Source organism: Microtus pennsylvanicus, chromosome 1 (genome assembly GCF_037038515.1).
Source record: "Microtus pennsylvanicus isolate mMicPen1 chromosome 1, mMicPen1.hap1, whole genome shotgun sequence".
NCBI lineage: Eukaryota > Metazoa > Chordata > Mammalia > Rodentia > Cricetidae > Microtus > Microtus pennsylvanicus.
In genome coordinates this window covers 90,930,923-90,956,814 of record NC_134579.1, presented here as the reverse complement: position 1 = coordinate 90,956,814, position 25,892 = coordinate 90,930,923, and the positions used below count along the sequence as shown (strand labels likewise).

General features: G+C 41.1%; 1 protein-coding gene, 1 non-coding gene and 1 pseudogene across 3 annotated transcripts in view; 2 read left to right on the top strand and 1 right to left on the bottom strand.

Moving 5' to 3' along the window:
• The window catches only part of LOC142849899 (cytochrome P450 3A11-like), a 130,602-nt gene that overhangs the window by 64,339 nt on the left and 40,371 nt on the right, over positions 1-25,892 (bottom strand). The gene's annotated exons all lie outside the window — the stretch shown is intronic.
• On the top strand, positions 1,616-1,852 carry LOC142849968 (cyclin-dependent kinases regulatory subunit 1 pseudogene; annotated as a pseudogene).
• LOC142842752 (U6 spliceosomal RNA) lies at positions 5,006-5,112 on the top strand. Its single transcript, XR_012909433.1, has one exon. It is a non-coding gene; the product is annotated as a U6 spliceosomal RNA (small nuclear RNA).

Below are 25,892 nucleotides of genomic sequence, written 5' to 3'. Positions count from 1 at the left end.
CAACTCCAACGGGATCCAATACCTTTGGGCCCCATAATCATCAGCACTCATGTGGACACACACACACACACACACACACACACACACACACACACACACATGCACATATACAAAATAAAAGTACTAAAAATAGATGTTCTAAAATAAAATGTTGGGTTGGAGAGATGGCTCAGCAGTTAAGAATACTGGTAGCTCTCTCAGAGGATCTGGGTTTTATTCCTAGCGCCCAATGGCAGTTCACACTGGTCTGTAACTCCAGTTCCAGGGCTTCTGACCCTCTCACACAAACATACACATGCAGCCAAAACATCAATGGACATAAAGTAAAAATAAATATTTTATTTTGAGCCTAGCCTTTAACAGAAGAGCCGTCCCTCTACTCCACTATTTTATTTTTAAACAGGATCCATCTTTCTGCTGCATACAAGAAACACACCTCAAACTCAAAGGCAGACATTACCTCAGAGTAAAGAGTTGGGAAAAGATTTTCCAGTCAAATGGACCTAAGAAACAAGTTGATGTAGCTATGCTAGTATCTCATGAAATAGACTTTAAACTAAAATCAGTCAAAATGATAGAGAAGAACACTTTGTGCTCATCACAGGAAAAATTCACCAAGATGAATATCCAATTCTAAACATCTATGCCCTAAATACAAAAGCACCCAGATATGTAAAAGAAGCATTACTAAAGCCTAAATTGGACATCAAATCCCACACACTCATAGTAGGAGACTTCAACACCCCACTCTCATCAATGGACAGGTCTGTCAGATACCTTCTTCTCAGCACCTTATGTGATGTGGGAGTGTCATATATCAATCTGTTGATTTCATTGGCTAAGCAATAAAGAAACTGCTAGGCCCATTGGATAGGCCCACCCTTAGGTGGGTGGAGTAAACAGAACAGAATGCCGGGAGGAAGAGGAAGTGAGGGCAGACTCCACAGCTCTCCTCTCCGGAGCAGACGCCTTCAGAGAGACGCCATGCTACCTGCTCCAGGGAAGACGCACGCTATGAAGCTCCAACCCAGGATGGACTTAGGCTAGAATCTTCCCGGTAAGCGCACCTCGGTGCTACACACATTAATAGAAATGGGCCAGGCAGTGTTTAAAAGATTACAGTTTGTGTGCTGTTATTTCAGAGCATAAGCTAGCCAGGCATCTGGGAGCTGGGTGGCAGGAACGCAGCCCGCAGCTCTTACTACAGCTAACATTAAACTAAATGGAAAGAACTCAAAGCAATTATACTAAAACTCTTCCCATTACCCCTCACCCTCTCACCTTCATGACTTCTTCCTGCTAAGTCAACTTATTGTTGCTCCTGTGTACATCAATTTAGGGATGATCACTTTCAGGTGTGCTAGCTCATAGACCACAAGCCACACACAATCAGAGTAACTCTGAATTCAGTCCCCCAATCATAAACTTTTTCAAAACTTTGAAGTTTGGGGTTTGGGGAAAAATACTATTTCTTGTAACTCAATTTTTGGTTTGAAGGCATGGATTTTTTAGATGACTATGTTGTCAAACAATGTCAAAAAGTCTGACTTGGAGCTGCTGGAGGTTGTCTGGATGCCAGCAGAAAGGGGCTGAGCATCCCTAAGCAGAACAGTTCATGTTGCACAAACCAATTTACTATTCAGACAAATAAGAAGAGGCATTCGAGTACCAGCATGTTATGTTGCCCAAGGGCATAGTCAAGCTGGTCCCTAAAACCCATTGGATGTCTGAATCTGAATGGAGAAATCTTGGTGTTCAGCAGAGTCAGGGATGGGTCCATTATATGATCCATGAACCAGAACCTCACATCTTACTGTTCTGGTGGCCACTACCCAAGAAGCGAAAAAAATGAAGCTAGCAAGGACACAGCTGTCCTTGCTTCCTACCATCTTTCTGATGGTGTGATTATGTCGCTTTCTTATTTCTCACTTTGATATTTAAAGGATGTTTGTTCAATATACTGTTTGAAGTGCTGAGCCCGCTTTGCTTCTTGAGTTGAGCCACCAATGCCACAACCCTGTCAGATGAATGTGACTTCAAAGCCCCAGTGTGCTCTGTATCTAGCAGGCCATATTAGCCAGCTCTCAAAAGCATGTGAAACCAGATCATGGCAGTTACAGAACAGTGGGAATTTGCTGTTGTGGTTTTTACTATTGGGTGTTGCATTTATGGTGACTTATAGGTTTATATTTCAGTATTACGGAAACCCTCCATTTTATCTGATAAACATCTTCTATGTTACAAGCCTTGATTAAAGGAAGTTTTTATAATTTAAAGCTGTTGTTATAAGATTATCCTGTCTCCATGTTATTGTGTGCCCCTTCTATTCCTTCTGAGCCCTACTGCAACCAAGGTGATACTATGGAATCATTCTGGTTCTGTGCCTTTTGGGTGGGTGGTGAAACATGGGTCTTTGCAAAAAGGAACTTTACTTGGATGTTGTAATAACAAATTTATAATCTATTTTAATTGGACTTATTGTAAAATATTTGTTGAGGGTCTGGAGAGATGGCTCAACAGTTAAGAGCATTGGCTGCTCTTCCAAAGGACCCAGATTCAATACCCAGAACCCTCATGGCAGCTCACAACTGTCTATTACCCCAGTTCCAGGGGATCTGACACCCTCATACAGAGATATACATGCTGGCAAATCAGAAGACACATTAAATAACTAATTCTTTAAAAAAAGTTGGACTCAAATGAATATTTGACAATTTTACCATTAACACATCCAGCTTGTTTCTCTGGATCTCTTCCACCCAGAAACTTTTCAAAACTGACCCATCATTTTAACAGAAAGTCTCTCAGTTGACCTTTCAGTCAAAGCTTGTCTTTATTTCACAAGTCCATTGTGTCATGCCAGAGTAATCAGGAGGCAAAGTTTGAAAATCACTGAAGAAAATAAACATTTGCTCTACCTTCTTATTCTGCTTGAACTCAACTAATACCAAGGCAGCCAGGGGCAGGGGAAATGAATATATCCAGAAGGTCATTTGCCCAGGATGAATTGGCTTCATGAGTTAAAGCTCTAGACCATTAACAGAGACAAGGGCTCTCTTGCTAACTAGCAAACAGAAATTATCCACCATAGAAAGTCAGAAAACTCCAATCACTTGTTATATTTTCTTTAAACTACATTTACTTGTTTATTGGAGAGTCATGCCATGGTGCATGTGGAGGTCAGAAGTCAATGTTGAGGAGTTATTTCTTGACTTTCACCATGTGATTCCCAGGAACAGATCAAGTCCCTAAGTGTGGAAGCACTAGTCTTTACCCTTGATCCACATCACCACCTCCACACTTTTTTAATATAACAAAATTATGCATTAGAGTAGTACTCTAATGTGTATATATTCTATACTTTCTTTATCCATTCTTTCATTGAGGGGCATCTAGGTTGTTTTGAGGTTCTGGCTATTACAAATAATGCTGCTATGAACATAGTTAAACAAATGCTTTTGTAGTATGATTGAGCCTTTTTTGGAAAGGATGGACTCATATAGCTATTGATTTAAAAGATTATTTTTTACTATACCTTTATGAGAAAAAGACAGAGAAAAATTTGCCTTCATGGTACCTCCTTATAATAGTTTTCAGCTTGCTATGAGATACCAATGGAAGATTCTCCAACAGAGAAGGTTAAATAGCCATACCCTGTGCCAATATGTTGTACTGCAGCCTTTGGAAATGATGCAAAAGCTATTCCCTCAATCTATAGTTTCCCATTATATGGATGACATATTACTAACTGATTCAAACATAGATACTTTAGAAAGATTGTTTGTAGATGTAAAGAATATTTTGCCTTGTTTGAGATTACAAATTACACCTTAAAAGATATGAAAAGGAGATTCTATTAATTATGTAGGATATAGAAAATGTTGACAAAAAATCAGACCCTCAAAGGTGCAAACAAGGAGAGATCAATTGCAGACTCTTAATGACTTTTGAAGATTGCTAGTAGAAATTTACTATTTAATATCTGGCTTACTATTGGGGTGAAAATGATGAGCTGAGTAATTTACAATTCTTAGTTAAGGGAGCCACCTTAGGGCTGGCAAGAGACTTGAAGCTAGAGTGGCTCCCAGGAGACCAAGGGGATGTACCCAGTTAGTTCCTTGGGCAGATAAGGATAGGGAACCTGAAACGACCCTATCCTATAGCAATACTGACGAATATCTTGCATATCATCATAGAACCTTCATCTGGTGATGGATGGAGATAGAGACAGAGACCCACACTGGAGCACTGGACTGAGCTCCCAAGATTCCAATGAGGAGCAGAAGGAGGGAGAACATGAGCAAGGAAGTCAGGACCATGAGGGGTGCACCCACCCATTGACACAGTGGGGCTGATCTTGGGAGCTCACCAAGGCCAGCTGGACTGACTGAAAAAGCATGGGATAAAACTGGACTCTCTGAACATGGCGAACAATGAGGGCTGATGAGAAGCCAAGGACAATGGCACGGGGTTTTGATCCTACGTAATGTGCTGGCTTTGTGGGAGCCCAGCCGGTTTGGATGTTCACCTTCCTAGACATGGACGGAGAGGGGAGGAACATGGACTTTCCACAGGGCAGGAAACCCTGACTGCTCTTTGGACTGGAGAGGGAGGGGGAGAGGAGTGGGGGGAGGGGGAGAAGGATGGGAGGAGGGGGAGGGAAATGGGAGGGTGGGAGGAGGGGGAAACTTTTTTTCCTTTTCTCAATAAAAAAAATAAAATAAAAAAAACCTTAGATGGGAACCAGGACTTAAATATTCCAAGAGAATTATCAGCCAAAGCCGAGAGAAATTGGTGGAAAAAAATTACAAGATGTACATCTGGATCATTTGAATCCAGAGTTTTATTACATTCTGATTATTTTACCCACTAGGCATATTATTTATGGAATATTAATGCAGAAAAAACACATTATCTTCGAATAAATTTTTTTTACCACATAAACTGAGTAGAGTTAGAAACTCATTTGGCAGAGGTCTCTGAATTATTATAAAAGGAAAATACAGTGCTCGCTTTGGCAGCACATATCCTAAAACTGTAACGATACAGAGAAGATTAGCATGGCCCCTGGGCAAGGATGGCACACAAATTCGTGAAGCGTTTCCTATTTTTATCCAACATTCTGCTTTTTACAATAAACACACCTCAGCCACAAAGACAGACATTACCTCAGAGTAAAGGGTTGGGAAAAGTTTTTTCAATCAAATGGACCTAAGAAACAAGCGGGTTTGGCTATAGTAATATATAACAAAATTGACTTCAAAATAAAATCAATCATAAGAGATGGAGAAGGACACTTTATACTCATAACAGGAACAATTCATCAGGATGAAGTCTCAATCCTGAATATCTATGCCAATAATATAAAAGCACACACATATGAAAAAGAAACATTGCTAGAACCCAAGGCACACATCAAACCCCACACACTAATAGTAGGAGACTTCAGCACTCCTCTCTCACCAATGGACAGATCAACCACACAGAAACTTAACAGAGAAATAAGAGAACTAACAGAGGTAATGAATCACATGGACTTAACAGACATCTATAAAACATTCCATCCAAATAGAAAAGAATATACTTTCTTCTCAGCATCTCATGGAACCTTCTTGAAAATTGATCATATACTCGGTAACAACACAAATATCCACAGATACAAAAAATTGTAGTAACCACCTGTGTGTTATTGGATCACCATGGAATAAAGTTAGAATTTAACAACAATTCTACCCCCAGAAAGAGTACAAACTCATGGAAAGTGAACAGTCATCTACTGAACCACCCCTGGGTCAAGGAAGAAATAAAGAAAGAAATTAAATTCTGCCTTGAATTCAATGAAAATAAAGACACAACACACCCAAATTTATGGGACACTATGAAATCAGTGCTAAGCAAAAAGTTCATAGAACTAAGTGTCCACATCAAAAAAAAAAAAAAAAAAAAAGAAATCTCACACTAGAGACTTAACAGCACGGCTGAAATCTCTAGAAAAAAAATAAGCAGACTCACCCAGGAGGAGTAGAAGACTGTAAATAATCAAACTGAGGGCTGAAATCAATAAGATAGAAACACAGAACACAATCCAAAGAATCAATGAAACAAAGAGCTGGTTCTTTGAGAAAATCAACAAGATTGACAAGCCCCTATCCAAACTAATCAAAAGGCAGAAAGAGAACACCCAAATTCACAAGATCAGAAATGAAAAGCGGGACATAACAACAGACACTGAGGAAATTCAGAGAATCATTAGGTCTTACTACAAAAGCCTGTATGCCACAAAGTTGGAAAATGTAAGAGAAATGGACATTTTTTAGATAAATACCATATACCAAAGTTAAATCAAGACCAGGTGAGCAATCTAAATAGACCTATAAGTCGCGAGGAAATAGAAGCTGTCATAAAAAAACCTCCAACCGATCACCCAGGCCAGCCTGTCTGGGCACTGGGTCCGAATCCTCGGGGTACCCAAGCGGGCGAGAGTTCCTTTGTTTCTATGGCCTGCCTGCACCAAGCAGGGTAGGCGCTTTGTTTGCGAGTTGCCCAACCAGCACGGAGGCCTGATCTCTCAGCACCAGGAGAGCCAGCGCTGGGGAGAGCCAACATTGAGGAGAGCCAGCGTTGGGTAGAGCAAGGAGACCTGATGCGGTAAAAGAAGATCCATAAGGGAGCATTTGGAAGAAGAGATGGGCAGATGCCAAGGCAAGAATTTGCCTAACAAGCTGAAAAGCAACATGAAGCCACCAGAAACCAGCGACCTCACAACGGGAGGACATAAACACCTTAATCAAGAAGAAGTAGAAAAGATTGACTTCATGAAAGTGATTGACGCCCTTAAACAGCATGTAAAAAAAGCCCTTATAGAAATGGATGAGAAATATAACAGAAAGTTTGAAGAATTGAATAAATCAGTGAATGATACCCTAGAAAAGCAAGGAAAAACAATCAAACAGATAATGGAATCAGTTCAAGGCTTGAAAACTGAATTGGAGGCAAAGAAGAAAACACAAACAGAAAGCCGGCTGGACATGGAAAATTTAAGTAAACAAACAGAGTCTACAGAAACAAGCATAACCAACAGAATACAAGAGATAAAAGAAAGAATCTCAGATTCTGAAGATACCATAGAGAAAATAAACACACTGATCAAAGAAAACAGCAAGTTCAACAAACTCTCATCACAAAACATTCAGGAAATATGGAACACAATAAAAAGACCAAACCTAAGAATAATAGGAGTAGAAGAAGGAGAAGAAGTGCAGCTCAATGGTCCAGAAAATACATTTAATAAAATTATAGAAGAAAAATTTTCCCAACCTAAAGAAAGATATACCTAAAAGGTTCAAGAAGCATACAGAACACCGAATAGGTTGGATCAAAAATAAAACCTCCCCTCGCCATATAATTATCAAAACACAAAGCATACAGAATAAGGAAAGAATATTAAGAGTCGCAAAGGAAAAAGGCCAAGTTACCTATAAAGGTAAACCTATCAGACTTACACCTGACTTCTCCATGGAAACCATGAAAGCCAGAAGGTCCTGGACAGATGTACTGCAGAAACTGAGAGACCATGGATGCAAGCCCAGACTACTATACCCAGCCAAGCTTTCGTTCACTATAAATGGAGAAAATAAAAATTTCCAGGATAAAAACAAATTTAAACAATACGCAGCCACAAATCCAGCCTTACAGAAAGTAATAGAAGGAAAATCACTAACCAAGGAGTCCAACAATGACCACAATAACTCAGACATCTAGAGACCCTTCACCAACACAAATCAAAGAAGGGAAACACACAAACTCTACGACTAAAAAAGTGACTGGAGTTAACAACCACTGGTCATTAATATCACTTAATGTCAATGGACTCAACTCACCTATAAAAACCCACAGGCTAAGAGATTGGATAAGAAAACAGGATCCAACATTCTGCTGTTTACAAGAAACACACCTCAACCACAAAGACAGGCACCTACTCAGAGTAAAGGGCTGGGAAAAGGCTTATCAAGCAAATGGACCTAAGAAACAAGAAGGTGTGGCCATACTAATCTCTAACAAAGTTGACTTCAAACTTAAATCAATCAGAAGAGGTGAAGAGGGGCATTTTATACTCATAATAGGAACAGTTCATCAGGATGAATTCTCAATCCTGAATATCTATGCCCCTAATATAAAAGCACCCACGTACATAAAAGAAACATTGCTAAATCTCAAGGCAGCCATCAAACCGCACACACTAATAGTAGGAGACTTCAACACTCCTCTCTCACCAATGGACAGGTCAATCAGACAGAAACCTAACAGAGAAATAAGAGAATGAATGGAGGTAATGAAGCAAATCAGCTTAACAGACATCTATAGAACATTTCACCCAAATAGGAAAGAATATACCTTCTTCTCTACAGCTCATGGAACCTTCTCAAAAATAGACCAAATAGTTGGTAACAAAGCAAACATCCACAGTTACAAAAATATATTAGTAACCACCTGTGTCTTATCAGATCACCATGGATTAAAGTTAGATTCAACAACAATGCTACCCCCAGAAAGCCTACAAACTCATGGAAACTGAACAGTCAACTACTGAACCATACCTGGATTAAGGAAGAAATAAAGAAAGAAATTAAAGTCTTACTGGAATTCAATGAAAATAAAGAAACTACATACTCAACTTATGGGACACTATGAAATCAGTCCTAAGAGGAAAGTTCATAGCACTAAGTGCCCACTTAAAGAAAACAGAGTAAGCTCATATTGGAGACTTAACAGCCCACCTGAAAGCTCTAGAAAAAAAAAAGAAGCAGACTCACCTAGGAGGAGTAGAAGACTGGAAATAATCAAACTGAGGGCTGAAATCAATAAAATAGAAACACAGAAAACAATCCAAAGAATCAATGAAACAAAGAGCTGGTTCCTGGAGAAAATCAACAAGATTGACAAACTCCTAGCCAAACTAATCAAATGGCAGAGAGAGAATTTGCAAATTAATAAGATCAGAAATGAAAAGGGGGACATAACCACAGACAAAGAGGAAATTCAGAGAATCATTAGATCTTACTACAAAAGCCTATATGCCACAAAACTGGAAAAGTGAAGGAAATAGACACTTTTTTAGATAAATACCATATATTTAAGTTAAACCAGGACCAGGTGAACAATCTAAATAGACCTGTTAGTCGCGAAGAATTAGAAGCGGTTATCAAAAACCTCCCTACCAAAAAAAGCCCAGGACTAGATGGTTTCAATGAGGAATACTACCAGAACTTCCAAGAAGACCTAATACCTATACTCCTAATGTATTTCACAATATAGAAGCAGAAGAGGCATTGCCAAATTCCTTTTATGAAGCTACAGTTACTCTGATACCGAAACCGCAGAAAGACTCAACCAAGAAAGAGAATTATAGACCACTCTCACTCATGAACATCGATGCAAAAATCCTCAACAAAATACTGGGAAACCGAATCCAAGAACACATTAGAAAAATTATCCATTATGATCAATTAGGCTTCATCCCAGGGATGCAGGGCTGGTTCAACATATGAAAATCTATCAATGTAATCCATCATATAAATAAACTGAAAGAAAGAAATCATATGATCATTTCATTAGATGCTGAAAAAGCATTTGACAAAATTCAACATCCCTTTATGATAAATATATATGGAATCATATAGAAGATCCAAATTTTAATCCACAAACCTATGAACACCTCATTTTTGATAAGGAGCCAAAAGTATACAATGGAAGAAAGAAAGCATCTTCAACAAATGGTGCTGGCATAACTGGATGTCAACCTGTAGAAGAATGAAAATAGACCCATATCTATCACCATGCACAAAACTCAAGTCCAAATGGATTAAAGACCTCACTATCAGTCAGAACACATTGAACCTGATAGAAGAGAAAGTGGGAAGTACCCTACAACAGATGGGCACAGGAGATCGCTTCCTATGTATAACCCCAGCAGCACAGACATTAAGGACAACATTGAATAAATGGGACCTACTGAAACTGAGAAGCTTCTGTAAAGCAAAGGACACTGTCACTAAGACAAAAAGGCAACCCACTGACTGGGAGAAGATCTTCACCAACCCCGCAACTGACAAAGGTCTGATCTCCAAAATATATAGAGAACTCAGGAAACTAGACTTTAAAATGCTAATTAACCCAATTAAAAAAATGGGGCACGGATCTGAACAGAGAATTCTCAGCAGAGGAAGTTCAAATGGCCAAAAGACACTTAAGGTCATGCTCAACCTCCTTAGCGATCAGGGAAATGCAAATCAAAACAACTTTGGGATATCATCTAACACCTGTCAGAATGGCTAAAATAAAAAACTCCGTTGATAGCCTTTGCTGGAGAGGCTGTGGAGGAAGGGGGTACACTCATCCATTGCTGGTGGGAATGCAATCTTGCGCAACCACTTTGGAAATCAGTGTTTCGGTTTCTCAGGAAATTCGGGATCAACCTACCCCTGGACCCAGCAATACCACCCCTGGGAATATACCCAAGAGATGCCCTATCATATGACAAGAGCATTTGTTCAACTATGTTCATAGCAGTATTATTTGTAATAGCCAGAACCTGGAAACAACCTAGATGCCCTTCAGTGGAAGAATGGATGAAGAAAGTATGGAATATCTACACATTAGAGTACTACGCTGCGGTAAAAAAACAATGACTTTTCGAATTTTGCATGCAAATGATTGGAAATAAAAAACACCATCCTGAGTGAGGTAACCCAGATCCAAAAAGATGAATATGGGATGTACTCACTCATAATTGGTTTCTAGCCATAAATAAGGGTCACGGAGTCTACAATTGGTGATCCTAAAGAAGATAAGTCAGAAGGTGAACCAAAGGAAAAACATATAGTTATCCTCCTGGCTATGGGAAGTAGACAAAATTGCCAGGGAGAAAATTGGGATCTTGGGGGTGGGGTGGGATGGGGGTAAGGAGAGATGGGGAGAGAAAAGGGAGAAGGGGAGGATGGGGGGAATTTGGGGAAAAAGGAGGATTGGGATAAAGGAAGGTTGGATAGGGGAGCACGGAAGCACAATTCTTAGTTAAGGGAGCCACCTTAGGGTTGGCAGGAGACTTGAACCTAGAGTGGCTCCCAGGAGCCCAAGCCGAGGTCCCCAGTTAGTTCCTTGGGCAGCTGAGGATAGGGAACCTGAAATGACCCTAGCCTATAGCAATACTGACGAATATCTTGCATATCATCATAGAACCTTCATCTGGTGATGGATGGAGATAGAGACAGAGACCGACACTGGAGCACTGGACTGAGCTCCCAAGGTCCCAATGAGGAGCAGAAGGAGGGAGAACATGAGCAAAGAAGTTGGGACCTCGAGCGGTGCACCCACCCACTGAGACAGTGGAGCTGATCTATTGGGAGTTCACCAAGGCCAGCTGGACTGTGACTGAAAAAGCATGGGATAAAATCGGACTCTCTGAACATGGCGAACAATGAGGGCTGATGAGAAGCCAAGGACAATGGCACGGGGTTTTGATCCTACGTAATGTGCTGGCTTTGTGGGAGCCTAGCCAGTTTGGATGTTCACCTTCCTAGATATGGACAGAGGGGGGAGGACCTGGGTCTTACCACAGGGCAGGGAACCCTGACTGCTCTTTTGACTGGAGAGGGAGGGGGAGAGGAGTGGGGGGAGGGAGAGAAGGGTGGGAGGAGGGGGAGGGAAATGGGAGGCTGGAAGGAGGTGGAAACTTGTTTTTTTTTTCCTTTTCTCAATAAAAAAAAAAACTTCCAACCACAAAAAGCCCAGAACTGAGGGGGACTTTAGCCAATCGTTTGCTGTACATGTGTGTCCCTCTGGGGGTCCCAAATAGCCTATAAAGACATCGATTGCACTTGCTTTTTCTCTTCGTTTTCCTGTGCTCCTGAATCGCTGGAAACCTGGTTTTGTAAGTTCCTCTTTTTTCCTTTATTAAAGCTGAATATTTGATATTAAGGCTAGTCTGGTTAATTCTAACTGCCGATCCATCACGCCCCTTCACAGGACCAGATGGTTTTAATGCAGAATTCTACCAGGACTTCCAAGAAGAGCTGATACCTATACTCCTTAATGTGTTTAACATAATAGAAACAAAAGAGTCATTGCCAAACTTTTTTTATGTAGCTACAGTTACCCTGATACAAAAACCACACAAAGACTCAACCATGAAAGAGAATTACAGTCCAATCCCACTCATGAACATGAATGCAAAAATTCTTAATACTGGCAAATCTAATCCAAGAACACATAAAAAAATCATCCATTATGATCAAGTAGGCTTCATCCCAGAGATGCAGGGCTGGTTTAACATATGAAAATCTATCAATGTAATCCATAATATAAATAAACTGAAAGAAAAAACCATATGATCATTTCATTAGATGATGAAAAAGCATTTGACAAAATTCTACACCACCTTATGATAAAGATCTTGGAGAGGTTAGGGATACAAGGATCATACCTAAATATAATAAAAGCAATATACAGCAAGCCAACAGCTATCATCAAATTAAATGGAGAGAAACTCAAAGCCATTCCACTAAAATGAGGAACAAGACAAGGCTGTCCACTCTCTCCATATCGCTTCAATTAGTGCTTTAATTTCTAGCAATAGCAATAAGACAATATAAGGAGATCAAGGGGACTCGAATTGGAAAGGAAGAAGTCAAACTTTTGTTATTTACAGATGACATGAATGTGGAGGAAGGGGCACCCTCATCCATTGCTGGTGAAAATGCAATCTTGTGCAACCACTGTGGAAATCAGTGTTTCGGTTTCTCAGGAATTCGGGATCAACCTACCCCTGGACCCAGCAATACCACTCTTGGGAATATACCCAAGAGATGCCCTATCATATGACAAAAGCATTTGTTCAACTATGCTCATAGCAGTATTATTTGTAATAGCCAGAACCTGGAAACAACCTAGATGCCCTTCAATGGAAGAATGGATGAAGAAAGTATGGAGTATCTACACATTAGAGTACTACGCCGTGGTAAAAAACAATGACTTCTCGAAGTGTACATAACTGATCCCCAAAAGTCTACCAAAGAACTCCTACAGCTGATGTGGCAGGATACAAGTTCAACTCAAAAAAATTAGTTGCCCTCCTATACACAAAGGGTAAAGATGCAGAGAGGGAAATCAGAAAAACTTCACCTTTCACGATAGCCACAAATAGCATTAAGTATCTTGGGGTAACTCTAAACAAGGAAGTGAAAGATCTATTTGACAAGAACTTTTAGTCTTTGAAGAAAGATTGAAGAGCATACCAGAAAATGGAGGGACCTTCCATGCTCTTGGATGGGTAGGATCAACATATTAAAAATGGCAATTCTACCAAAGGCAATCTATAAATTCAACGCAATTTCCATCAAAATCCCATCAAAATTCTTCACAGACCTTGAGAGAACAATAATCAACTTTATATGGAAAAAGCAAAAAAAACCTAGGATAGCCAAAACAATGCTATACAATAAAGAAACTTCCGGAGGCATTACCATCCTTGACTTCAAACTCTATTACAGATCTACAGTAATGAAAACAGCTTGTCATAAAAACAGAGAAGTCGACCAGTGGAATTATATAGAGACCTGGTTATTAACCAACAAACCCATGAACACCTGATTTTTGACAAAGGAGCTAAAAGTATACAATGGAAGAAAGAAAGCATCTTCAACAAATGGTGCTGGTATAACTGGATGTCAACCTGTAGAAGAATGAAAATAGATCCATATCTATCACCATGTACAAAATGCAAGTCCAAATGGATTAAAGACCTTAATATAAATCTGACCACACTGAACCTGATAGAATAGGAAGTGGGAAGTAGACTGCACCACATGGGCACAGGAGACCACTTCCTACATATAACCCCAGTAGCACAGACAATAAGGGCAACAATGAATAAATGGGACCTCCTGACCCTAAGAAGCTTCTGTAAAGCGAAGGACATTGTCATTAAGATATAAAGGCATCCTACTGAATGGGTGGAGATCTTCACCAATCCCGCATCAGACAAAAGCCTGATCTCCAAAATATATAAATAACTTAAGAAATTGGACTTTAAAATTCTAATTAACCCAATTAAAAAGGGGGAAGTGAACTGAACAGAGAATTCTCAACAGAAGAATTTCAAATGGCCAAGGGACACTTAAAGTCATGCCTCAATTCTTTACTCTCCTCAGATTGGCTTCAAGTCCCCACATACCCTATCATTTGCCTTCCAACGTGGATTTAAACTCCACACCTCCTGGAATCCATGGGCCCGGACTCTCTCTGCCTGCTTGGTTTGATTTTTTCTTTCTTTTTTTTTTTTGGTTTGATTTTTTCTGAGACTTTTATTTTTATTTTTCCATTCAAATATTTACACTTTCTTCCCTCCTCCTAATCCCCTCCCCCTCCCCCATACTGCTCTTCCCTCTCCCTCACTGCTTGAGAAATGGCAGGGAACCCTGCCCTGTGGGAAGTCCAAGACCCTCCCCACTACATCCAGGCCTAGGAAGGTGTGCATCCATAAAAGGACAGTATGACTGAGCTGTTTTTAATCCTTCCTTGCAGCGTCACACTTAGGCAGAGCAAGTCAGAGTGCAAGCATAAGCATTTGCTGACTGCTTCTAACCCCTTGGGGGCAAAAACTCCCTGTAAAGTTTCTGCACAAATAGATACACTGTTTGAAATCCTCACCGCAACTGAGTGGAGCGCTGCCACAGTGACATTTCCAGCTTGACCTTCTGTCCCAGCCTAGGACGCTGGGTGCCCAGTAGTCCGCTCTCGCAGAGGCTGTGTCACAACCCAGTGTGGAGCAGCAGCGTGTGTTCCCGTGTGTTCCCAGGGCAGGCTGTGCTGTTTATCAGCCACTAGAAGCTCCCTGGGTTTTTGTGCCCTGTTCCTGGATTCTGGGTTTTCTCCCTCTGTCTACTACATCTAACCTCTCAAGTGACTCATTTTTCCCCAGTTTTTAAATAAATATCAGGGCAGATTTTTTTTGTTTTTTTTCTTTGTATCTTTTTTCTTTTTATTGTTTATTTATTAGCATGTGGAGGTCAGAGAACTTACTGTAGTCAGTTCTTCCCTTCCACTTTGTGAGTTTAAGGGACTGAACTGAAGTTGGTAGGCTTTGCAGCAAGCACCTTTACTCACAGCCCACTGTCTGCGTATTATTTCTTTTTTCTTTTTTAAAATTAGTTAATTTATTCATTTATTAAAGATTTCTGTCTCTTCCCTGCCACCGCCTCCCATTTCCCTCCCCCTCCCCAATCAAGTCCTCCTCCCTCCTCAGCCCAAAGAGCAATCAGGGTTCCCTGCCCTGTGGGAAGTCCAAGGACCACCCACCTCCATCCAGGTCTAGTAAGGTGAGCATCCAAACTGCCTAGGCTCCCACAAAGCCAGTACGTGCAGTAGGATCAAAACCCAGTGCCATTGATCAGGACAGGAACCAATGCAACAGTTTCATGACAAATCCTGTTTTAAAATCTGCCCTGATTTCCCAACTGGACAAGAAACAGCGCCATCTGCTTGTTAACAGGTAAAATGGCAGGTTTTGTTTCTAATGGGACTTTTGCCATGATTTTTGCTGCCACTATTGAAGAAATCACAAGAGGCCTACATGCCTATGGAGACACCTCAATTTACTGGTTATTAGGTTTCAGTTTTCTTCTTCATATTATATCATTATGGAAGTATATGGCATTAATTGATAGGATTAATATCATGATAGGCAAAATTGACTCCATATCTATGGGTACTAGGAACTTACCTGAGAGAGTCCAGGCTGTTGTTATCACAGAGTTTTGATAAGGTAACCGACAGACTATACCTCCAGAATGGCAATTTACATGATATTTAGGAGTATTTCAAGGAGGAGATGTGATCTTTGAAAGGAAACATTAAGACCTTTGAATCACAGGTGCAGAATAAGGACCATAAAATTGATACCCTAGGGAAATCACTAGAAACATTTGCAGGGCAGGAGATTCAGGCTTTATGAGAGATTATGATTAAGAGATTTGAAATTATTGAGGAAATTATTGGAGCTGATGATTAGGGTGAGAAGACACAAGGGCAGGGTACACCGTCACCACCAGCTGTCAGAACTGGTCTACCCAGGATTTTAGTGACATACCCCGTAATTTACTCTGACAAAGCATCAACTTCTAAAGTCCAAAGGGAGCCAAAAATGGTAGATAGATGTTGATAGGGATGCTGGTCAATCTTACTTCCTCCCTGCAAATCTCTTTCCCATATTCATGATTTCTTCTGTGTCCTACAGGCTTTTACTAGTGCCATCTGTGTGACCATGGGTTTAGAACTGTCCATTAGAGCCTGTGGACTCACCACTCACCAGTGGGCTAACACACAAATGCATACAATGCCTCCCTCTCACCTAGGACCTGTTAGGTGTCAACAGTATTATGGTTTTGCTGCGGGTCCCAGAAGCTTGCTGCAGGGTCAAGACAAGCAGCAGGCCAACAAACAAAGGTGGCTGGTCCCCTGGACATCCCCAGCAGCTGGCTAGCCATGTGAGTGGCAGATGGGCAAGGGGCAGACAGATAGGCACACCATGCAGATGGGTTTCCTGAAAGCTGCTGGGGTCCCAAAAGCGGCCAGTCCCAAGCAGGGATGGCACAAGAGACCACGTGGCAGGTCTCCATGTGTTGTGGCAGTTGGGCGAGAGAGACAGATAAACATACCATACAGAGTAAAGTTAGACATTTATTAGGTGGATTATGGAGGGGAAGGAAAAACAGGAGGAGAGAGAGAGAAAGAGAGAGAGAGAGAGGCTGCCTTTCCAAGAGAGGGGACAGGAAGAAGAGAAAGTGGGGCTCTGAGGCTACAAGCAGGAAGGGAGTGGGCTTGGCTTGTCTCTTAAAGAGACAGAACAATCATTACATACAGTTCAGCAGGAAGTGGTAAAGTCTGTCTCATCTCATAATAACCACTAGCATGGAGCAGCAGGTAATGAATTTTGGTATATTGATGGAGTCAAAGAATTTGGTTTTGTTGGTGGTTTTTGTTCCCCAAGACAGGGTCTCATGCCCCCCAGGCTGGTCTCAAACTCCTTATGTAGCTTTGAATTTCATCTTTGAACTTGTGATCCCCCTGCCTCTACTCCCTGAGTCTGGGATTACAGAAGTGCATCACCAATTACAGGGTGCTGGGGATGGAGCCAGGGCTTTGTGACTGGTGAGCTGTCACTCTCTCAAATGATTCTTACCACGACTCCTGGATTTTCTTTTTCTCAAACAAGCAAACATCAGTGGTCTCAATTAAAAATAAAAATTTTAAGCAATACATCAGCTTTAAGCAATTCATGAGAATGTGAATATATGCATATTCATACACTGCATGATTTATCCATTCACAGGGTAATTTCCAATGCTTTACATGTGGTTCTATGTGGTTAAACAAGCTACACAGTCAGTGAGTTATAGAACATTCTCATCACTCAAAAAAAATGTCCCCTAATATTTACTAGAATCTAATCAAAGACATTTTAACACATAATTGGAACCTGCTCAACCCAGCACCTCTCCCAACTTAAGTTGACAGGTCTGAATGACCACTCTATTACATAGTGGGTGACTGCTACTCAGAAGATTCTCACAATCTAGTAAAGGTGCTGTACGGGAAGACCCTCGGTGCTGGGCTGGAGGGAAGGAGATGCATGTGAAGGAGACATACCTCAGGAGAAGTGGTTTTATTTCTTAGGGGCACAGGTGAAGACAGATTCAAAGAGACTATCTTTTTTTCTAAGTTGAGTTCTGAAAAATAATGAAGTATCTTATAGGGAAGGAGAAAGACATTCTGTAAAGATCTGTACACGGATAGAACAATTTTGACTTTATTTCATGTGTTTTTGACATAAGCCATCCTTGGTGAAAGGGGATTTCATGTCAATAAATTTGCTTGAATTTTTTTTCCCCCATTTTTTTATTGATAAAAGGAGGATAAAGAAAAGAAAAAAATAACAAATTTCCACCTCCTCCCACCAGCCTCCCATTTCCCTCCCCCTCCTCCCACTCTTCTTCCCCTCCTCCCACTCTTCTCTCCCTCCTCCCACCCCTCTCCCCTTCCCCCCACTCCTCTCCCCCTCCCTTTCCAGTCCAAAGAGCTGTCAGGGTTCCCTGCCCTGTGGTAAGTCCTAGGTCCTCCCCCCTCCATCCATATCTAGGAAGGTGAACATCCAAACTGGCTAGACTCCCACCAAGCCAGCACATTGCGTAGGATCAAAACCGCGTGCCAATGTCCTTGGCGTCTCATCAGCCCTCATTGTTCGCCATGTTCCGAGAGTCCAGTTTTATCCCATGCTTTTTCTGTTAACAGTCCAGCTGGCCTTGGTGAGCTCCCAGTAGATCATCTCCACTGTCTCAGTGGGTGGGTGCACTCCTCGTGGTCCCGACATCTTTGCTCATGTTCTCACTCTTTCTGCTCCTCATTGGGACCTTGGGAGCTCAGTCCAGTGCTCCAGTGTGGGTCTCTGTCTCTATCTCCATCCATCGCCAGATGCGAGTTCTAGGATGATATGCAATATATTCGTCAGTATTGCTCTAGGGTAGGGTCATTTCAGGTTCCCTATCCTCAGTTGCCCAGGGAACTAACTGGGGACCTCAGTTTGGGCACCTGGGAGCCCCTCTAGAGTCAAGTCTCCTGCCCCCCCTAAAGTGGGTCCCTTGACTAAGAATTGTGGTTCCGTGCTCCCCTATCCAACCTTCCTTTATCCCGCTCCTCCTGTTTCCCCAAGTCCCCCCTCCTTCCCTTCTACCTTTTCTCTCCCCATCTCCCCTAACCCTCATCCCACCCCACCCCCATGATCCCACTTTTCTCCCCGGCAATTTTGTCTACTTCCCTTATCCAAGAGGATAAGTATATGTTTTTCCTTGGGTTCACCTTCTTACTTAGCTTCTTTAGATTCGCCTATTGTAGACTCCGTGAGCCCTATTTATGGCTAGAAACCAATTATGAGTGAGTACAAAGTATTCCACAATATAGAAACAGAAGGGTCATTACCAAATTCCTTTTATGAAGCTACAGTTACTCTGATACCAAAACCACACAAAGACTCAACCAGGAAAGAGAATTACAGGCCGATCTCACTCATGAATATCGACGCAAAAATCCTCAACAAAATACTGGCAAACTGAATCCAAGATCACATCCGAAAAATTATCCATTATGATCAAGTAGGCTTCATTCCTGAGATGCAGGGCTGGTTCAACATACGAAAATCTATCAATGTAATCCAGCATATAAATAAACTGAAAGAAAAAAAACATATGATCATTTCATTAGATGCTGAAAAAGCATTTGACAAAATTCAACATCCATTTATGTTAAAAGTCTTGGAGAGATTAGGGATACAAGGGTCATACCTAAATATAATAAAAGCTATATACAGCAAGCCGACAGCTAACATCAAATTAAACGGAGAGGAACTCAAAGCCATCCCGCTTAACTCAGGAACACGACAAGGCTGTCCACTTTCGCCATACCTCTTCAATATAGCACTGGAAGTTCTAGCAATAGCAATAAGACAACATAATGGGATCAAGGGGATTCGAATTGGAAAGGAAGAAGTTAAACTTTCCTTATTCGCAGATGATATGATAGTGTACATAAGCGACCCCCAAAATTCCACCAAAGAACTTTTACAGCTGATAAACAGCTTTAGTAATGTGGCAGGATACAAGATCAACTACAAAAAATCAGTCGCCCTCCTATACTCAAAGGATATGGAAGCAGAGAGGGAAATCAGAGAAGCTTCTCCATTCACGATAGCCACAAACAGCATAAAATATCTTGGGGTAAATCTAACCAAGGAAGTGAAAGATCTTTTTGACAAGAACTTTAAGGCATTGAAGAAAGAAATTGAAGAGGATACCAAAAAATGGATGGACATCCCTTGCTCTTGGATTGGGAGGATCAACATAGTAAAAATGGCAATTCTACCAAAGGCAATTTATAGATTCAATGCAATCTCCATCAAGATCCCATCAAAATTCTTCACAGATCTGGAGAGGACAATAATCAACTTTATATGGAAAAACAAAAAACCCAGGATAGCCAAAACAATCCTATACAATAAAGGATCTTCTGGAGGCATTACCATCCCTGACTTCAAACTCTATTACCGAGCTACAGTAATGAAAACAGGGTGGTACTGGCATAAAAACAGAGAAGTCGACCAATGGAATCGTATAGAAGACCCGGACTTTATCCCACAAACATATGAACACCTCATTTTCGATAAAGGAGCTAAAAGTATACATTGGAAGAAAGAAAGCATCTTCAACAAATGGTGCTGGCACAACTGGATGTCAACCTGTAGAAGAATGAAAATAGACCCATATTTATCACCGTGCACAAAACTCAAGTCCAAATGGATTAAAGACCTCAATATCAGCCCGAAAACACTGAATCTGATAGAAGAGAAAGTGGGCAATACCCTACAACAGATGGGCACAGGCGATCGCTTCTTAGGTATAATCCCAGAAGCACAGACATTAAGGGCAACATTGAATAAATGGGACCTACTAAAACTGAGAAGCTTCTGTAAAGCAAAGGACACTGTCACTAAGACACAAAGGCAACCTACTGACTGGGAGAAGATCTTCACCAACCCCACAACAGACAAAGGTCTGATCTCCAAAATATATAGAGAACTCAAGAAACTAGACTTTAAAATGCTAATTAACCCAATTAAAAAATGGGGCGCTGAACTGAACAGAGAATTCTCAACAGAAGAAGTTCAAATGGCCAAAAGACACTTAAGGTCATGCTCAACCTCCTTAGCGATTAGGGAAATGCAAATCAAAACAACTTTGAGATATCATCTTACACCTGTAAGATTGGCTAAAGTCAAAAACACCAAGGATAGCCTTTGCTGGAGAGGCTGTGGAGGAAGGGGTACCCTCATCCATTGCTGGTGGGAATGCAATCTTGTGCAACCACTATGGAAGTCAGTGTTTCGGTTTCTCAGGAAATTCGGGATCAACCTACCCCTGGACCCAGCAATACCACTCTTGGGAATTTACCCAAGAGATGTTCTATCACATGTCAAAAGCATTTGTTCAACTATGTTCATAGCAGTATTATTTGTAATAGCCAGAACCTGGAAACAACCTAGATGCCCTTCAATGGAAGAATGGATGAAGAAAGTATGGAATATATACACATTAGAGTTCTACGCTGCGGTAAAAAACAATGACTTCTCGAATTTTGCATGCAAATGGATGGAAATAGAAAACACTATCCTGAGTGAGGTATCCCAGACCCAAAAAGATGGACATGGGATGCAAGCCGAGACTACTATATCCAGCCAAGCTTTCGTTCACCATAAATGGAGAAAACAAAATTTTCCAGGATAAAAACAAATTTAAGCAATACGTAGCCACAAATCCAGCCTTACAGAAAATAATAGAAGGAAAATCACTAACCAAGGAGTCCAACAAAGACCTCAATAACTCAGACATCTAGAGACCATTCACCAGCGCAACTCAAAGAAGGGAAACACACAAACCCTACTACTAAAAAAGTGACCGGAGTTAACAACCACTGGTCATTAATAACACTTAATGTCAATGGGCTCAACTCACCTATAAAAAGGCACAGGCTAAGAGACTGGATACGAAAACAGGATCCAACATTCTGCTGTCTACAAGAAACACACCTCAGCCACAAAGACAGGCACCTACTCAGAGTAAAGGGCTGGGAAAAGGCTTATCAAGCAAATGGACCTAAGAAACAAGCAGGTGTGGCCATACTAATTTCTAACAAAGTTGACTTCAAACTTAAATCAATCAGAAGAGAAGGAAAGGGACATTTTATACTCATAACAGGAACAATTCATCAGGAAGAAGTCTCAATCCTGAATATCTATGCCCCTAATATAAAAGCACCCATGTATGTAAAAGAAACATTGCTAAAATTCAAGGCAGCCATCAAACCGCACACACTAATAGTAGGAGACTTCAACACTCCTCTCTCACCAATGGACAGGTCAATCAGACAGAAACCTAACAGAGAAATTAGAGAATTGATGGAGGTAATGAAGCAAATCGGCTTAACAGACATCTATAGAACATTCCACCCAAATAGGAAAGAATATACCTTTTTCTCTGCAGCTCATGGAACCTTCTCGAAAATTGACCACATACTAGGTAACAAAGCTAACTTACACAGCTACAAAAAAATATTACTAACCACCTGTGTCTTATCAGACCACCATGGATTAAAGTTAGAATTCAACAACAATGCTACCCCCAGAAAGCCTACAAACTCATGGAAACTGAACAGTCAACTACTGAACCATACCTGGATTAAGGAAGAAATAAAGAAAGAAATTAAAGTCTTCCTTGAATTCAATGAAAATAAGGAAACAACATACTCGAACTTATGGGACACTATGAAAGCAGTGCTAAGAGGAAAGTTCATAGCACTAAGTGCCCACTAAAAGAAAACAGAGAAAGCACATATTGGAGACTTAACAGCCCACCTGAAAGCTCTAGAAAAAAAAGAAGCAGACTCACCTAGGAGAAGTAGAAGACTGGAAATAATCAAACTGAGGGCTGAAATCAACAAAATAGAAACACAGAAAACAATCCAAAGAATCAATGAATCAAGAAGCTGGTTCCTGGAGAAAATCAACAAGATTGACAAACCCCTATCCAAACTAGTCAAACGGCAGAGAGAAAATTTGCAAATTAATAAGATCAGAAATGAAAAGGGGGACATAACCACAAACACAGAGGAAATTCAGAGAGTCATTAGATCTTACTACAAAAGCTTGTATGCCACTAAACTGGAAAATGTAAAAGAAATGGACGCTTTTTTAGATAAATACGATTTGCTTGAATTTTTGATTAAAAAATAATCTTTGATCTTCCTGAAATGACAACACTGTGTATTGACTACACACAGAATGTTAACTCACAGAAGATCAACATAGGCTGTGATGAACTTCATGATCTATCCAGGAGACCAAAGTCCCGGCCATGCACAGACCTGGACCGCATCTTCCCAGAGTATAAACACCCCAGGCTGGGCACACTTCAGCACCATTAGTGGAAGAGAAGCCTTGCAAAGGGTAGCACACAGCTGGAGGGAGAACACAGAGGGCTCATTGCTGACATCAAGCAACGATGGACCTGACTGCAATTCTCTCCCTGGAAACCTGGGTCCTCCTGGTAATCAGCCTGGTGCTCCTATACCGGTGAGTCACCACCAAAGTTCCTCTTCCACCGTGTCCTCGGGTTGGGGCTGTATTCAGACCTGTATTCTGGTATTGAGTGCAAGGTCAAAAGTGATAAGAAAGCAGGGGCTGGAGAGATGGCTCAGTGGTTAGGAGCACTTATTGCTCTTCTATTTGACCCAGGTTAGAATCCTGCTATCCACATGGCTCACATCATCTGTAACTACAGTCCCAGGGGACCTAATGCCTTCCACAAGCACCAGAATACAATTATAAAACATGATAATAGAAGTTAAAATTAAATCTTGTAAAAAAAACTTTGAAATCACATGCTTTTAATTATTGACAATAGAGGCAGCACATGAGACATGTGTCTGTGTGTCTGTGTGTGTGTGTCTGTGTGTGTGTGTCTGTGTTACAAGAAAACTTTGAGGAGTCTTTTCTTTCTATTATGTGGATCCTGTGGGTCAGACTAAGGTTGTCAAACTTGGAAGTCAATCCCTTTACCTGTGCAGTCATCTTGAAGGCCTGAGATGAAATAATTGTGTTCATTTTGCATTTCTCTTTATGGCAGAAAGAAGTCTCAAACCAGAGCCTATATGTGCTAGTCAAGCACTCTACCACTGTACTAAAGCCCCAGTGACACTGACTATTAAAGTTCATGTTTATGTTATGCAGATCTGCTGGGCACACATACACACTTTCAACTCCCTCTTGCTGAGGTGAAGGGGCTTTCTGATAAGATTTACTCTTGGTATGACCTGAGTGACTTTCAGGTTACACCTGGAGCCACCAGAACTCAGTTGGAATGTATACAAACCATGGGCTGCCTTGCACACTGGACCCCTCACCCCGCCCCTAAGCTCTGGGAACTGAAGGGACAGCCATGTTGTTGGTATGTTTCATGATTTGGCTTTGGTCGTGTTTATCTCCTCTCTGCTGCATGTGGTCACAAGACTTTCTGTTTCTCTCTATAGATACGGGACCCATAACCATGATGTTTTTAAGAAACAGGGAATTCCTGGACCCAAACCTCTGCCATTTTTAGGAACTCTGATGAATTACTATGAGGTAATTGTTGATTCTTGATGAACAAAAATGGTTTAGTTTTGTTAAATGCTCCTTGACAGGAAATGATAGTGTGATTTCAGGCCCTCATACTGTGTATTCTCACGATACTAGAGAATGTTCAGTGATTCTTTAGGGCTCTATTGCCAACTTAAGACTATCAAATGTTTGTGTGTGTGTTTATAGTGTGTATGCCTGTACCTACGTGTGCATGAGTGCCCATATGCATGCAGGTCCCTATGCATGGATATACGTGTGCATGTAGAGGCCAGAGGTTGGTACTGGATGTCTTCTTGATTGCTCTTCACTTTATACTTTTAGGCGGGGTCTCTCACAAACCTAGTTCTCTCTGACTTGACTAGTTTAGGTGTCCAGGTTGCTCCAGAGATCCCTTGTCTTGGCCTCCTGCAAGTGGGGATACTGGAGGACTTTAACCCTGGTTGTCATTTATGCAGATATTGGGGATTCAAACTCTGGTTTTTATGGTGTGCTCTTCCCACTGAACCATTTCCACAGCCCCCAATGTCAACTTCCCCAATATTTAATAATTTTGGGGTGAGTGTGTATGTAACAATGCATGCATTTGTAGGTCAAGGGACAATTTGTGGGAGTCAGTTTTCTCTTTCCACCATCTGAGTCCTAGGGATGAATCTCAGGTTGTCAGGGTTGGTGGCTAGTGCCTTCTCATCGGAGCCATCTCACTGGCCCTGATGTCAGATTATTGAGCCTCAGGTTTGTCTTTGGTGAAATGCAAAGATCTCCAACCCATTTAATCTTGATATTCAGGAGCTCAGACTTTGTGAGCAGTAAAAGAAATTTATTTCTTATCCAGGGCAGGTTCCAGGAAGGCACTTCTGTATTTATTTGAAGAAAATCTCGAGGGGGTTTCCAGCTTCTAGGACATCAACTGTATGAACTAAATAAAATTCTCTTTGTATCCAACTCATGGGCATCATTTTCTCCTTTTGCTGAATATTTCTGAAGCATCAGGTTATCAGAAACACAAATATACACCTTTGGGGGAAAATTCGTGTACTTGGGTTCTCTGTGTAATTATTGAACCCCTGAAACAACTTCTATAGCTCTAGTCTCACCATTTACTATTCAGGACATGGTGGTGGTTCTTGAGTTTAGCGTATTTTGCTTTTGTCTCTTTTGTAAGAACTAGGGTCCAGGTTAGTGATTGTTTCTGTTAGAAAGAAGATTTTATACATATCCATGTGCGTTTATGCACATAAGTGCAGAAGCCAAAAGAGGGCATTGCATTCCCTGGTGCCAGAGAAACAGATGGTTGTGAGGTGTTGGGTGTGAGTTTTGTGGACAGAACTTGTACCCTCGGGAAGATCAGCAAGTGCTCATAACTGTGGCGTCACGTCTCGAGCCCTAAAGACAGGCTTTCTCTTCTGTCTCGGTTTTGTGGTGCTGAGAATGAGATTTAGACATGCCAGTAAGTGATTTAACATGGACATGGACCTACCTTCTCTTCCTTTAAAGGCAGCAGCCTGTGAGAGAGTGTGAGCAGCAAGTGTGTAACCTGAGACAGGATGGTGGCTGTCAGTCACCTCACATACTGGACTGCACAATGTATTTTGGATTTTCATTTAAAGATATTAAA